The sequence below is a fragment of the Acomys minous genome, assembly GCF_964271855.1.
Source record: "Acomys minous genome assembly, chromosome: 4".
Classification (NCBI taxonomy): domain Eukaryota; kingdom Metazoa; phylum Chordata; class Mammalia; order Rodentia; family Muridae; genus Acomys; species Acomys minous.
The window spans coordinates 8,618,797-8,635,758 of record NC_140486.1 but is presented as its reverse complement, the minus strand read 5'-3'; the positions used below and the strand labels follow the sequence as shown (position 1 = coordinate 8,635,758).

At 48.6% G+C, this 16,962-nt stretch overlaps 1 protein-coding gene across 5 annotated transcripts in view; it reads right to left on the bottom strand.

The window, feature by feature from the left end:
* Positions 1-16,962, bottom strand: part of KCNG2 (potassium voltage-gated channel modifier subfamily G member 2) — a 64,316-nt gene that overhangs the window by 27,226 nt on the left and 20,128 nt on the right. Inside the window, exon 1 of one of the 5 annotated variants that reach the window (XM_084780669.1) lies at positions 65-85. The exons of the other annotated variants lie outside the window; for them this stretch is intronic. The gene's annotated coding sequence lies outside the window, so the exon portion shown is untranslated. Of the gene's footprint in view, positions 1-64; positions 86-16,962 lie in introns of those variants that run through there. 5 annotated transcript variants of the gene reach the window in all.

Below are 16,962 nucleotides of genomic sequence, written 5' to 3'. Positions count from 1 at the left end.
TGTCCAGACTGGGGATACCCCTCAGCTTTCCAGAGGGCATGGTAAAGTGAACACCTTATCTTACCTTGCTTTATCTCCTAGAGGGCAGGACCAGATAAGAAGTGTCTCAGGCAAGGAGAGGTCATAGGTAGAAAGGTTTAAGAAACCCTAGATTCAGACAGGGTTTGTGCCGCATATCTGGCAGGCTAAGGCCATTTGCAGACTCATGTCTGGTCTGCCCTGGTCTGGTCAGTATTTAAAAAGACAGCAGCTCTCAACTCTCCAGCAAAGTCAAGGTGGAAAAGAGAGGTGGGATGGGGCTTGTCATATGTTACAAACAGACATATGAAATTGCAGCAAGTGCACCGTGTGGATACTGTTCTAGACCAGATTAAAAGGAGCCAATTATAAAAAAGACATTTAAAGCCAAATGAGAAACACTGAGCACAACGTAGGAAGTAAAAGAAAATGTAAAGATATGATAATTGTATCTGAGAAACCAGGGCAGTTTTTCTTAGAGGTCCTGCCTGCATATTCCCAGATGAGGAGGGTCCTGGGACACTGGTGGTGGCAGAGGGAATAGACTACGTCTCACAGCAGTTGGAGTCACACGGGGCCTTTTTACACTGTAGGCATCTTTGACATCTCCGCGATGCCAGTGATCCGCTCTGCTCAGGACAAATCTTCTAGGTTAACTTTGCCTCACAGCTGGGGTTAAGAATCCCCACCAGTCAAGAGAGGTGGAAACCCACAGGGCCTGATTTTTCATCCAGCCATAGTTTCTAAGATAGAGGAACTGCTTGGTACCCACAGAAATTATTCAGATGGCCTGCGAGGCTTCTAGGTTTCTATGCCAACTGCTTGGCATACACACTTTTTTTTCACCCTGCACCAGGCTCACTTTTCCTAGAGAATTCTATATTTTTTAAAAAACGGGAGGGTGGTAACATTACTAACATCAAAGACTCTTTTTCTCAGAGGACTCCCCGCCCCCTCCAATTTACTATTTACAGTACTTCTTTGCTTCCTGGGATGGAGAGGCCAGAGGTACTTAGAGCTATGGGTAATAGCAACCACAGCATGGGCAACAGGCACGTCCCAGCTGGTTCAGGCTAGAGCAGCCTGCCAACGAGGACACCTTGGATGTCTGTAGGGGACCCTCCCTGCCTCAAGTATTCTTATTGTGACAGCCAGCCAGACAAATGACAACTGTCAGCATACCTGCTAGCAAAGAATTTTCTCAGCCACAACATCCTATGTGAAAATACATTGCACAATAGAGCACCCCAAAATCTATCCTTAAGGTAATGAAAAACGGCTAAGAACAACATTGAGAGCCGACTTATGTGGGACTTTGGGGAAAGCCATCAGTGACTATGAAGACCTTAAGAGAAAACAATTGGATCTTAGTGACAATGACCTTTTGCAGCATCTGGACTTACTCTGTCTTCCCTACTCCAGTGCAGGGAACACACCCACATCCACTCCTGAGGTCAGCCCAGGGGACTTTGTCCATCCCATGCCACCAGCTCAGTGGTGACCTTGAAAAACACAGCCTACACTACTGACCCCGAGCTGGCACTGGAGGAACAGACCTCATCAGAGCTCACCAGTCCACTAAGCTCCCGGAGGTCTGACTCAAAGGCTTTGCCGTTATCTCCCGCACCAGGAACTTGCCTCATGCCAATACAGCCAGCTTAAGACTGTCTGTCAGAGCCGTTCATGGGAGGACATGGCTGTTGTTGCCCGAGGCAATGGATTGCAATCGGAAGAGGAAGGGCTTTGGAGGACTGGCTGGGCTCGAGGTGCTCAGGGGAATAAGGAATTGGAGAACGCTTTGGGATTTGGGTTGCCGCTCATATGCCTGGGCTGTGTGTTTACTCAGTAAATATTAAAGAAGCCTCCAAAGATTTCCCAGGCTGACCTTTAGGCACGGAAGCAGGTGAGCAGAAGGCTGCCTGGCTGAGTTCTGGCAAGGCCCTAGCTCACACAGCCCATCTGCAAAGACGGGGCTTGCTTTTTGTTCTGTTAATCCAATAGAACAGAGACATTACGGCCACGTCAGGCAAGGCAAGGCATACAGCTTTACAAAAGTGATCCTTTAAACTGTGGGCTGTGCAAACAACTGTCAGCAAGCACGGCAAACCACTGGCTGGGGATCTGATTTCCTTAACTGCCACTTACACTGTTTAAATGTCCAGTTTTCAAAAACAAAAATTACAAAGACTATGTAGAATAAAAAAGAATGACCTCCACACAGGAAGAGAATAATTAAGGCGACGGTCCCTGTGGAACCCTGTACATCAGCCTCACCAGAAAAGACTAAATAAGCTCATTTGAATATGTTCAAGAGATAGCCTGGGGTAATGACGCATGCCTGTAATCCCAGCACTTGGGACATTGAGGCAAAGAGGACAGCTGCGAGTTTGAGGCTAGCCTAGGTTACACAGTAAGTTGCAGGTCCCTGTGGGTTACTGTGTGAGATCCTGTCTCAAAAACAAAACCAACAAACAAAACAGTTCAAGGAAGCCATGCCCGAAGACCTACCTGAAGGAATGATGAGAATGCCTCTCCAACAAGGGGACGATTATAAGAAGGAAGCAAGACAATACAGGACTTGAAAAGTGTAACAATGACATGAAAAACCTGCCGAACTGAGCAGGTCTCGGCGGCACAGGATAAAAACAAATCTCATGAGAGCGCCCCCTTGAGGCACAGAGGGGAAACTGAAGAAGGGGAGGCAGGAGGCAGAGGTGCCTGAAGGAAGCCCATTGTCTTGCTCAAGAGACAGCCCAAAAGGAGAGAGAAAAGGTAAAAAGAATGCTTGAAAAAACAGCGTTTTAAAAAAGGATCCCCCGGGGCTGGAGAGATGGCTCCCACTGTCTGCTCTTCCAAAGGTCCTGAGTTCAATTCCCAGCAACCACATAGTGGCTCACTACCATCTATAATGAGGTCTGGTGCCCTCTTCTGTCATGCAGGCACACATGCAAACAGAATACTGTACACACAATAAATAAATAAATAAATATTTTTAAAAAAGGATCCTCAAATCTGAGAGTCAGCTTTCTTATAGGATGCAGCCCCTGAGAGGCTAGCCATGATCCATACAAGTGGACATGCTGAGAAGAAGAGGAGGAGGAGAAGGAGGAGGAGGAATAGAAGGAGGAGGAGAAGAGGGAAGAAGAAGAAGAAGAAATGAAACCAAGGAGGGGACTCGTGGTGGTAAAGATAGAGGAGGAACTGGAGGAGGGGACGGGAGGTGGACTTGACCAAGACACATTATGTGTGTGTATGAAATTCTCAGACACTAAAAATTTCCCCATATTTGAAGGAGTCCATAAATCTATGCATCAAGAAACTCAAGCCAGACGAATTCAGATAGTGCACATTAACTGTCTAAGGACAGACTGTAAGAGTGTTTTGAAAGCAGTGGGAGAGGCCACTTTCTATGCACCCAGGACATCCTGATTAGGGTAACCCACCAGTGTCCACCAGATGCCTCGGGGCTTGCAGGTGGAGGGGTGACACTCATGACACAAGGTGATGTCATTTTATCTAGTGACAGTCAAGCGAGGTGGGGAGGGGAAATTGTGGAAATAGTTGTATAGAAACTATACGCTGTGAAAGTCGCCAAGTACTGTCAATGTAAATAACACCAACGTGCATACTTTAAGATGATTAGAATAGTAAGCATAATTTTATGTGATGTTATTTCAGTTGGAAAGCAATTTTGAGTGAGGAGGTCTGGGTGAAACACAGTGCTGTTCATGCATGTTTGCCACGTAAGAGTGAGGACCTGAGTTCAGTCCACAGCACCCATGTGCAAAGCCAGGTATGGAAAAAAAAAAAAGCAGCCAGGTATGGTGGTGAGTGCTTCTCATTCTAGGTCTGAGAAGGAAGAGACAGGTTGAGCTCTGCGGCTCACTGGAGCTAGCCTAGATGAATTGGTGAGCCCTAGGTCCCAGTAAGGGACCTTGTCTCAAAAACCATGGTGGGGGCTGGAGAGATGGCTCAGAGGTTAAGCGCACTGACTGCTCTTCTAGAGGTCCTGAGTTCAATTCCCAGCACCCACATGATGGCTCACAAACATCTACAATGTGACCTAATGTTCTCTTCTGTCATGCAGATAGAACACTATATACATAATGGATAAGGAAAAAAAAAGCAGGGTGGATAGCGCTTGAAAAATGACACCTGAGGTTGACCTCTGGCCTTCACATATGTGTACACATATGTGCATGTGCCCAAAACACATATATTTACACACTAAACAGATAGTAAAACAAATGTCAGTGAAGATGTGTAAACACTAGAACTTCACACCTGGTGGGGGACACTAAACAGCACAGCCCTGCAGAAAAGAGTTGGCAGTGGCCCCAAGATCAAGTAGAGTCAGGTCACCATGTGATTCAATGCTCTATGTGTACATGAGTACCCGAGAGAAATGAAAACACACAACCAAACACAAATGTGTGCATACACACTTATACAGCATTGTTCAAAACAGCCAAGGGGGGGGCATACATCAACTTCTATCAAAGGTGAGCGAATAGAGGCTAGCGCATGCTTACACTGAAATATTATTGAGACAAAAGCCATGAAGTATTACTACCACATGGACAAAACGTGAACATGTTATGTTAGGTGTAAAAGGCTGTGCAGAAAAGGCCACAAAGAATGGACCCATTGACATGAAGTGTCCATGGTAAGTTTGTTCACAGAGACAGGAAGTTAAAGGCTGTCAAGTGGAGAAAGGGTAATGGAGAGTAAGCTTTTGGTAGGTGCAGGTTTTCCTCTGGTGTGACAATAGCCTGAATCGACACAGTGGTGTACCGGTCCTACAACATTGTTAATGTAGTTTTGAAAGCCCACTGAAGACTGTATACTTTAAAATGATTAAAATGGTAAGTACAGTGGTACGTGACTGGAAAAAGTTCTGAGTAAGTTGGTCCAGGTGAAATCCAGCATTGTCCATTGGAACAACAAACAGTGTGTAAGCCCTGAAAATTGCTGCCTTTGGTTGTCTACACTGGGGCCTTCCACCAGGGCTAACAGTTTGGCTCCCTAAACACTGTCCAATAAGACACACACTTCACTAAGGCAACCTAGAAACCAAAACCACACATGTCCGAGTGGGTGTTGAGTGTGTGGTTCTGTGGGCTCAGTTGTGCGTCACCTGATGCATTACACGTGAGAGGTGGAGGGAAGGGTGCTGAGAGGAGGCTGACAAGCTGGGGTTCACAGACTGTGATGTTTCCTCTTTGTTGTCAACTAGACAGGACTCAGAGCCACCCAGGAAGCACAGCTCTGGGTTCATCACATAGGAGATCCCAGAGAGGTTTCACCCAGTGGGAGCCCCATTTCATCGGCTTGTACCTCAGACTGAGTAAAAAGAACACTGAGCAAAACCAAACAGTGTGCCCCTCAAACTGGGAGCCAAACTGAATCTTTTCTCTTAGGTTGCTTTTGGCATATATTTTGTCACACAAACAAACAAACAAACAATGTGCTCATGCTTGCCAGAAAGTTCTATGTGCCAACGAGGAATCGGGAAGCTTTTGAACACGGGAAGTCACTGTAGTGTGACTGTGTGGGGAAGGGAGGGGAACGTCCCTCAGCCTCTGAGAGCGGGTGTGCTGCAACCTACAAGAACTCACTCAGTCCGTGGGATGCTCAAGACCAACACCAAGTTCCTGCCCTAGGCCATACTTGCCTCCCTGTGCCAGCCATGAGATGCCAAAGGTCTCACACTGGCTTGTTCTATAGCACAAGGAGAGTGTGCCAAAGAAGTGGAAAGTAGCCAGGAGGCTTCCCATCGCGAGGCGGTGGCCCACGCCACTGAGGAATCTGAAGTGTCAGGGCTAGGCCGTCGTGAGCCATCTGCTGTGGAGACTCGGCAGCAGGCGTTCAGTTTGGAGACAGAGCTTTCTAATGAACAGGAAGATGAGCGGCAGGGAAGGAATGCCAAATGTCCTCATTTGTCCAGGAAGGGTGGCATCTGAACCCTGCACTTGGGGTCTGTGTGTAGTTCTGCCTGCCTCTCATGCCCTCGAGGACCTAATTTGTCCTAGGTTGCAGACTGGGTTCCCTGAAGGTACCACCACCATGTTCCTAATGCCCTGGCCCTGCAGCCCTGGCAACCCTGGCAAATGTGCATCAGTGCCCCACCCTCCCCACCAAGCCAAAAGCACCAGCATTTTTGGAATTCAAATTATTGGCCTTAAAGAACAGGCATTCTAGAGCTACTGAGCTTTCGTGGGGCCTGGGTTGGCACGGCCCCATGGAGTGTACTTTATTCTCTCCACCTGGCAAAATCACAACCAAGTCCAAGTTTCTGAGAAAGAGGTGGGATACCTAGTCTCCTCCATGGGGACATCACATCTTGAGAGAGGCCCTGCCACTGCCTGCCTTCTGTCCCCTTGGCTTCCACCCCCACGTCTTCTGCCACCATGGCAGGCAAGTCCAAGTGTTCATAAGGAAGAATGCGTGATGCTGAGCATAACTGGATAATCACTGAGGAACTTCCGCCGGCGTGAGCTCTCTTCCCCCAGAATATACAACTTAAAACACGGACAGTAATTACATGTTATAGGTGTTTTTAAGTCAACTTCCTTTTGAATCAAGATTGTAAAGTTGAAAGCTCTGAAGGTCTTATCCACCCTCTGTGTGGAACAGAGCAGACAGCGACTGGTTCTACAGTCACAGTGGAAACCTGACAGCTCTGTGGGAAAAAAAAATGGCAACTCTATCCAAAGCCCAGTCAAGGTAAAGAAACCTCCTGATGGATGAAAAAATACTCAGTGCCGTCCCTTGGAGCAAAACCAAACATTTAACCGGAAGGCTCGGCAGTGAGACAGAGCCGCAGGTCAAACTCCATCAGGGACACACGGTTGGGTTGTAAGAGGCAGGTTGCTAGCCTCTCACAGCACTAAGCGAGGGGTTAAAGAGTGACCTTTGCAGCCACAGCAGTGGCAAAAGGGACATCTAAATGAAAATCTATCCATCAAGAAGGTTTTGTGATTTCTCTGTCTGGTTCTAGGTTTAAAAAAAAAAAAAGGAGCGGGGAGGATGGGCTTGTAAGTATCAGAACCCAAGCTGTCCTCTTCAAAGCTATTAGGTGACCTTGAGTAGAAGGTTGCCCTGACTGGTGACCCACTGACCATAAAAGGAACATCATTAGTGAGAGATATCCTCCGTGCCTCTGCACCCAGGATGCTTGGCTAGATCCGGAGTTGAGTGTGAAGGTCACGGTGAGCACAGTAGTGTTTAGAAGCCAGGAACCTAAACAGTGTAAGAAGGACGATGCCAGCCTGACACACTCAGCCCTGTTCTGCCCCACATAGTATCCAGGGAGGGGACCCAAATCAGAAATAATATGAACCCTCCAGGGAAAAGCTGGACTCCGTGCACTGTTAGAAGCCAAAAGGATCCCAAACTGAGATAGCAAGTCCTGCCAGCGCTCTCTGTCTCTGGCGTGACAGCCGCAGGCCTCTGCTCATTTTAATTTCCCTGTCAACACGTTAAGAGCCCAGCTCTGGCTTTTTTTATTGTCACCTCTGGCTTGAGGACACCAGATGTGATATGCCATCCATGGATATCAGTAATTCTGTGGGGAATGCAGCCATCACGTATATGGCAAAGGACAAAGAGATACCAGGGACAGTCAATGACATCAAGCCCTGAAAGGAGTGGGTCCTCTCAAGGACAAAAGGTTGGACCCAGACCTCTCCCAGGCACGTGTAGTCTGATCCCCGGGTGTGAGTCTGTTATGAGTAGCTCCTCCTCAGTTTACTGGGATCTAAATCTTCAGTGAATACATTCTGACAGCCTTGGGCATTTTGGATGGATAGCACAGACATAAAGCAAAGATCAAGTTGGATACAGAATGTTCTAGAGGGAGCTGAGTATTCCAGCGCCAGTATCATTCACCACTGGTGGAGATTAATGGCACATTATCAGAAGCATCAACACTGACATTATCTTCTTCCCTGGGGCACAGCACTTAGGAAAACAGAGAGAGCTTGCTTTAAAGGAGGCCATTGGGAGGGAACATAGTTTGTTGGTGGTAATTAAACATTACTTATGTGTACCATAGTGACGTTGAGTCCCCCACAGTGCTAGCTCCAACCCAAGGTATCTCAGTACATTTGAAAGTCTATTTAAAGGTAAGTGAAGCCTGGAGTCCTGGCTGGCCTGTAGGCCTCATGACCTTGTAAAACAGACTTAACCTTTGCCATATCCATAGAGCAGAAGAAAGGACAGCGTGGGTGCTCGTCCATTCACAGGAGCCACAGATGGGCTCATCATAAACTAAGAGTTGAAAGGGCACTTAGGACAGTGCACACCACAGGTGTGGCAGCTAAGCCCCACTCACCTCAGAGTGCTCAGAGACCAGCACCAGACATAGTGGGGCCAATTCGTCTAATGCAAAGGCAATGTTATTACCAAATGTTGACTACAGGAGCTAATTTACTGAGTACTGTACAGAAAACGAAGAATGGTGCTTGTAAGGGTCACGCTGAACAGTTAGCCAAGTTCAATGCAGTCTCCACTGAGAGTGTGTGCTGTTCACGGCACTGTGGGTTTGAAGAGCCAGAAATAAAACCATCACCACTAGAGGCACTTCTGTAATTGTGGCTTGCTTACAGTTTTAGAGGCTTAGACCATGATCATCATGGTGGAAAGCAGACAGGCATGGTGCTGAAAAGCAGTGGCTGAGAGCTTTACATACTCATTTGCAGGTAGCTGAGAGAGAGAGAGACAGAGACAGACACAGAGAGAGAGAGAGACAGACAGAGAGACAGAGACAGAGACAGAGACAGATACAGAGACACAGAGAGAGAGAGAGAGACAGAGAGACAGAGGCAGACAGAGACAGACAGAGATAGACAGAGAAGAGAGACACACAGAGAGACAGAGAGAGGGACACACGCGCGCGCACGCGCGCACACACACACACACACACACACACACACACACACACAGAGAGAGAGAGAGAGAGAGAGAGAGAGAGAGAGAGAGAGAGAGGCTTTTGAAACCTCAAAGTTCATTCCCAGTGACACACTTCCTTTCAACAAGGCCACTTCTACTCCAATAAGGCCACACTTCCCAATCCTTCTTAAACAGTTCCATTAACTGGGGACCAAGCATTCAAACATGTGAGCCAATGTGGGGCATTCTCATTCAAACCACCACGCATTCACAACACACACACACACACACACACACACACACACACAGATCACCAGCAATAACAACAACAACTAAACTTCAAGGGAAAAAGCAATGCACAGATGAAGGCTTGAAGCTTACCCACTGACCACACTGAGGAGAAAGGCAATCACGAATTATGTTAGAAGATTCTCTTACTGTAAACCCCTTTGGGGAAAAGCTTAAAAGCAAACTTAAACTCTAGCTCTCATACAGACAGAAAAAGCCAAAACTGGAGGGTTAATGAAGAAGAGAAATGAGACGCTGGACCTGAGAAAGATGCGGCCACAGATCCAGCGGGACCAACACACTGTGAGGGAACGCAATGGCGGCTCTCTGCTCCTAGGGAGGCGAGAGAGGAAAGAAAGAAACATCTCAAAACAAAAATATGCAGCCCTAAAGTTGACTTAGAAACAGAAACACAGCTGGGTGTGGTGGGACACGTGAGCTGAGGTCAGAGAATCTCAAGAGTTCAAGACCACTGGGCATTAGGGTCCCAGTGCACTTTAGGAAAAACAAAAAACAAAAACGAAAAACCAGAGAAACGGCAGCACTGGATGCATCTACAGTCACGGGGGGGGGGGGGGCAAGGAAGGAAGCAGTAATTAAATATCCATTTTTCCTCTAAAAGCATCAAACGATTTTATTGAGAGATTTACCAAATAGCAAAGGAGTAGAAGAAATCAATCTTATACAAACCCAAATTGCCTTCAGGCATGGAGAGATGGCAGCGGGCTTGCAGTGGTGTGCTGGGGGAGGGGCTTTGGTTAAATGGTGGATTTCCTTTATTTCCACGTTTCTGTGTGTGCGAGGGTGTGTGAGTGCACAGACTGTGTGTGCGTGGGTGTGTGAGTGCACAGACGTGAGCATGAGAGTACGACAGGAGAAAGAGGGTCGGGGGAGTTGGGGGAGTTGAGGCTGTAACAAGGATGAACTGTAGAGTTTAGACAGGGCATGCCTGGAGACTCACTCTCCTGCACACACCACTGACAGACACTCGACCCAAAACACCCCCAAAGAGACGGTGGCTTGTTAAATGTCTGAACATAAACTCAGGAACTCAGAAAGCACCCTGGGGAGGGCAGTGCCCTGGAACATGACGGGTCCAGGCAGAGGTTTTGTGAGGATTACCAAAGTTGAAGAAGAGGTGGGGGGCGGGGCAGGGATGAGGCAAACGACGGAGCGGGGAGAGCCAAAGGCACTGTTCCCTCTGTGCTAATGACTCCTAGTCCTTGTTGGGCAAAGACAGCCCAGGTGGCTTCCAGGCCAGCTTCATCTGGGAACACATGGAGACTCCCATAGACATCCGCGTTGGTCATGAGAGAAGAGCTCTCCACACCAAATGATAGTCAAAGAAGCTGGTCCACACTTGTCCCTCCCAGGGTGGATATAAACAGCATCCATCACAAAGTGTCATGGTGCCGAGGGCCAGAACTCACTCAGTCTCATCAGGTGAACAAATCTGAAAATATCCCTAGGAGCAATGAGTGAGCCTGGGGCAGGTTCAGATGTCAGAGGACCTAGCCCACCAAACTGCAGCACTCCAAAGAGGAGGCTCTGAGGATAACTCTGGTCTAAGCTTAGGCCTCAACAACTTAAGGATTTAAAGACTTTTTCCTGCTAAGATATTTTTAGAGGATACCCAGAGAAACAAAGGTGTGTGTGTGTGTGTGTGTGTGTGTGTGTGTGTGTGTGTGTGTGTGTGTGTGTGTTCATGTGTGTGCATGCACATGTGTGTGAGTGCATGTGGAGGCCAGAGGTCAACATCAGGTGTCATTCTTCACATACTGTTCACTTTGTTCCTTGAGGCAGGGTCTCTCTCTTGGCCTGGAGAGAACAAGGAGGCTGTGCTAGCTGGCTAGTGAGCCCAGAGGTCTGCTTGTCTCCGTCTTCACAGCTCTGGGATTACAAGAGTGTGCCATTGTGCTTGGCTTTTTACATGGGTTCTGGGGGACTGAAGTCAGGCCCCATGCTTGTTGGGCAAGGATTATCGTGACCAGACTATCTTTGCAGCCACATAGAAAGCTTTTGATGGGTGCTTTTCCATCTGTGTGTCTCAGGTAGTTTCATAAACCTGGCTCAAGAAGAATGGGTAACATCTGAAGGTTCTAGAGGAGACATTCCAAGCTCTTCCACTGGGCTTGTCTTCTCCCGCCCCCAGGCAGAGATACGTTCTGAGAAGATCAGTTCTTCCAAGTGTGCAAGCCACATGTGACCAGGACAAGATTCACTTTCATTTAACCAGCTCTTGAATGGCTACAGCTGAGGAATGTTTAAAACAACCAGGAGGCCAAGGCTTAACACTGGCTGAGATGCTGCCTTGCCACGTTTCAATCTTAACCTGTTCTACCAAGGAAAACATCCTAGGAACCGAGGTAATAATTACTTCTGGATCGAGAAAGGAGCTAAAAGCAGATATTTGTACTTGCTTGTTTGTTTATTGTTGCTGTTTGAGGCAGGGACTCGCTGTGTTGGGGAACTCACAGGTTCAGGCTGATCAGGAACTTGAAACAATCTTCTTCTTGCTTCAGCCTCCCACGCACTGACATTACAGGCGTGTGTCACCACACATGGCTTTAAAGTAAATAGTTTTAAGTAAAATATGACTTAAGAGATGTCTCTTATAAATTTATGAGGTGGAACGCTCACAGTATTTCTAGTTTCTTTCTAATCATTACAGTCACATGTGAGTTCAGTCATTTTATTTTGACATGGGTTTGTTTTCTGCGTCAAAGGGACATGATTACCAAGTGTTAATTTTCAGATATACACGAAAGTGTGTAATGAGCCGGACTGAAAACTTGCTAATTAGACCCATTTTTTAGCCATGATGTTGACGGAGGAATTGACAAGTGTTTTTCATTTATGATTTATGAGACCTGGTCTCCAAATCCATGGATGTGTGGGAACCTGGTGACTAATGGCGCTTATGTGCCAAGCAAGATGCGAGCAAAGCTGCTCTCGCTGCCCCAGAGACTTTTAAAGCTATGTGTTTTGTGTGGGGGATCCCTGCAGACTCACATACAGTATGTATAGCATATTGGAGGACCCCGCTGTTTAAGGTTGCAGTCCTCCCAGTACGGATAGCCTTTCTGAGCTCTGAGCCTTTCTTCAGCATTAGATGGAGGGCCTGCTAATCTCTGCCTGACCTCATCTGGAGAGTGTGCTTAGCGTAGATGTCTCTAACCATATCTGATACATGGCCTTTGACTAGGGAGAGCTAGCTTTCCCCTCCCTGAGCCTATAGGATAATTAGGTACTGTGTTCCTTTTCATATGACAGGAGCGTGCTGCCAAATGCAAATCAAGTATCATTAAAGTGCCTAATCACAACCAATTATGTACACCTATCCTGTGAGCCCCCCCACTCCCCAAGGACTTTATAGCCTTTGTTCTCCTCAAATAAAATCAAACCAGCTCCCTGAAATGGTTCCCGGAGTGGCCATTCTCCATCGTGCTCACCGCCTTCTGAGCCCCAAACCTCACCTTCGGCTCTTCCTGCCTTTCGTGGACCAACAGCCCCCCAGGGAAGAGGAGACCCACAAGGACACAGGGAGATACCGCTGCTCCTTGCTCCTGTACCTACGACAGACAACTCCTGAAAACCTATAGGCCACTCTCTGCAGCAGGACATGGCAGGGCACAGCTTGACTGACAGAGCACCCAGCATGTGCCCGCCCCACCATGGGCAGCCACGCCCACTCTTACCCCTGATGTCACCAGCCCACTCTCTAGCCTCACAGTCAAGCCATTCTGGGATGCTGAGAGAACAGAGGCATGGCGTCTGGTTATTTTGAGATCTGCTCACCACCCTGCGCAGTTCCCTGGAGATGACGTCTCCGCTGTGCACACGGCATCTCTTCACATCTAAGTGGCAGGATGAGCTATAGCCTTCTCAGCCATTCAGAAGTGGAATGGCATTTTTCTTATTTCCAGGATTCTTGCGATTATAAACAAAGCTGCTATAAACATCTCCGAATGGGTTTTTCACCTGCTCTGGAGAAAGCAAAAGTTTTAAATTTGACCATGGTCTGATTTATCTTTTTTTTTTTCTCTCTCTCTCTCTCCCTAGATTGGCTGACTGTTGCAAGTTTGTTTCTGAAAGAGATTGCCAAAGTGTCTCCTAGAGTAGCTGGACCATTTTGCATCCCTGCAGCTCTATGTGCAAGCTCGGGCCTTGGCATTGCCAGCCCTGAGTTCACCACTGTTTGTTGTTGTTGCTGCTGCTGCAGAGCAGGCTCAGTGGGTCCTGCAGAGCATGCTCAGGGGGTCCTGCAGAGCACGCTCAGGGGGTCCTGCAGAGCATGCTCAGTGGGTCCTGCAGAGCACGCTCAGGGGGTCCTGCAGAGCACGCTCAGGGGGTCCTGCAGAGCATGCTCAGTGGGTCTTTCCACCATCCTGTCTCTGGCTCTCGGCCTCTCATCTGCCCCCAGCGAGCCCATCCGTAGAGAAATCCACTTAATTCCTGGCATTTCTCAGTTCTAAAGTTTTCAGTTTGGTTTTTCTCTGTGTACTCTGTCCCATTGCAAGGACTCCACTTGCTCACTTTCCCACCGCATGTCTGGTGGCCTCACGGGGCCATCATCACAGCTTATGTGACTGCCCATTGCTTCTAGTGTCTGGTCACCTTCATATCTACTGACTGTCAAAGCACTGGACAACAGCTGGTGACTGGCATACGGGAGGAACCTAGTTTCCCCATTTGGCCTCTGCCTGCACCCAAGGATGTCATTTTATGACTCAAGGTAGGCACTCATGACTAGGAGGGTGGGGGTCCTGTGATGTTTCTCTTGAGTAACCCCATCTTCCAGGCCCTGGCATGCATGGGGTGGGGGTAACATCTTGTTCTTTAGAATGGTAGACACCAGGCTTCCTGCCCACTGAATCCAGGTACACACAATGTTGGGATGCCTCATCACACAGGTGGAGGCCTCAGGACCTCTAATCTACTCACTCGCACAACCCACTGACTTTCTCAGCCTTGTCTGTCAGTGAGTCCGACATCTGAGGAAAAGTTTGCTTCTTTTAGACTATTGTGTCCAAACAAATTTGGGTTTTGTTCTGTAACTCATACTTTCTGATTTCTCACTTCCCAAACATAGTACTAACAGTGTGGGTGTTGAAAGAAAAACAACAATTAGAATCTCAATGGAAATTCCCGGCAGTGGTAACACAGTCAACAAACTGCAGTGAAGGGACTCAGGTTAGATATCAAGACGTTTTATAATGACTGACTTGAGGAACCCTGAGATACGCAGCGGAGGAAATTATAACACAGTGTTCCTTCATTGCCGGCATTTAGGGTGGTTATGCATCTTCCCTGCACCCCAAGTCGGGGGGGGGGTGCGTGCTAGCCCAGAGCGTCCCATCAAAGCACCTTCGGATCCACCTGAAGATGGGACAGCTTAGGGAGACCAAAGTATGGGTGGCACAAAACAAGGCTTCAAGGAAGATGTCACCCTTCATCTGCCCTTGAATGGTGCCAACATTGCCCACACTGTGTGCGGAAGAGAACTCTATACTCCATGGATGAAAGACCAGGGACTGAGTGGGAAAAACAGAGGCCAGGCTTGGCCACACCATGTCTGTCTTCACCTGTTATGCCCACCTCTCTTGTCCATGTCCGAATATGGGGTATCTGAAAACACCCAAGCAGAGCACACAAAACAAGATTGACAGCGAGACTGGGAAGACGATGGAGGAGACAGGAAAAGATGCTGAAGGAGGGGAGGCTAAAATGCAGGCGTGGGTAAAGGGTGGGCGAGAAGGAGAGGTTATGAGGAGAAAGAGGGGGAGGGAGACTGGGAGGGGAGTGGGTGGGTGAGGGTAAAGGGTAAAGGTCAAAGGGGAGGGGTGAGAAGAAGCAGAAGGGGAGAGGGATGGGGAAGAAAGGAAACAGATGAGGCCAGCTCAGTACTGAGTCCAGTGTGGGGTGCAGAGAGAGATTTGGCGACTAGACCGAAGCGGGCATGCGTGAGAGGAGGCAAGTGGACATCCGTTCTGCGCAGTGAGAAGGGGCACAGAGATCACCTGCCCAGTGCCTTCCTAACCTTCTTCCCCGATGTGAAACTGCTATTCTTCCAGCAGCAGCAGCAGCCGCCGCCAGAGGTGGCAGTAGTTTGTGTGTCCCTGTTTGAGGAAGAAGGGAGCGTCAAGCTCCAAACTTCAAGAAGCCTCTGGCTCTCACGAGTTAACCGCCTGCCCACACAAGGCAGGCAAGTAAGAGTGAAGTGGGTTGAGGAGGGTTCGAGCTCTCTGAAGGGCCATGGTACCCTCCTACACACAACCCCTAATGCAGGCTTTTAATCGGCATAACTAGGGAGAACATTCCCGGAACGCCATGAGGGATCCACCGTTGAGCGTGCACTCTTCGCTGCTTCCCCCACATTCTGTCGTCTTCTGTCCTATTGGAATGCTATCTGCCGTTTAATGTTGCCTTGGGGTTTTACCTTAGGGCTTCTTCCCAGGCAATGAGCCCTAACTCCACAGTCACATCCCTTATCCTTGGTCACGGTTTCCAAGCGAGGGCTTATCCCAGCTGCCCCTTTTCATCTGGTGCCATCTCAATCCCCGTCAATGCCTCTCAAGCCCCTGAAATGATATGGCAAACCCTGTGTTTAGTATAGGGCCATCCAGCCCTCAGAGATGCCGGCAAACAGCCCATCCCTCACAGCATGTATGTGGCCTTAGATTCCATGTGGCTTTGGGATGCCATGGAATTACTCATAGCTGAACTGACTCCTGCAGGTAAAGAGCCACTGCAGGAACATTTTACATCTATCCTGACAGCGTTGAACTGAATTGCTGTGGTTTGTGCTCTCGCCCAACAACGGCCTCACTGTAAATGAGTCCCCCACTGCCGAGCTCTGACAAGACAAATGAAAACATAACAGCCTTTCAGAATTGGCTCCTCTTCCTTAGCCTTTTGTCCCCCATTAGCAAATTAGACAGATATTTGGGGAGAATGGAGGACCATCTCCTGAAGCTCAGACCCAAAGCCCAGTCTTCCCCATCCTTCATGTTCCAGGAAAAGGGGACCGTTCTGTGCCCCCTGTTCTGGATTCCATTCGCCCAGAGCAGGAGGCTCGACTTCTCATCATCATCTCTCTCTCTCCAGCTCCTTGACCACACCCTGCTTCTCCTCCAGGCTCTCCCTTCCCCCACATAGAAACAGACAGGCAGAGATTCCCTCAGGCCTGTGCCCCCCCAGCCAGGCTCTACCTGTTTCTCACTCTCTGACCCACATCTCTGAAAGAGGGCCTCCGCTCCTCCACGGTCACAATGGCTTCCCACGTCAGGCTCACAGGCCTCATGGGCCCAGCATCTAAGGGTCCAAAGCAAACAGAACACCTTTCCAGAACTCTCTGTGCTTCATTCCTCAGTCATTCCATGTGTTCTGTTCCTCCTGGTGGTTTGCCCTTCAATGGCGGACTCCCACCCCAGACTCACGGGCCCCGCCTTGAACAGTCAGCTGCACCTCTGCTGAGCCTGGCTGGCTCCCTGACTCAAAAAAGTGCTCTTTTCAGCTCCGTTGCTGTGGCCACAACAGGATAAAAAAGAAGCTGGATGTTCATTCTAAGACTTTCTACTTCTGTGGAAGGATGCAGTTTGCTCCCTCAGTACACTCTGGTTTTCCGGCAAACTCCATCACAAAGCAGTCCCTGATGCTGTTTCCATAACACCAGGAGTTTTCATTTGGTTGTCGGTGCAGGGATGCCCTGCCTGTGGCTGGCTTGCAGTTCCGCAGGAGGACCAGCCTCTGCCTTTTATAAAG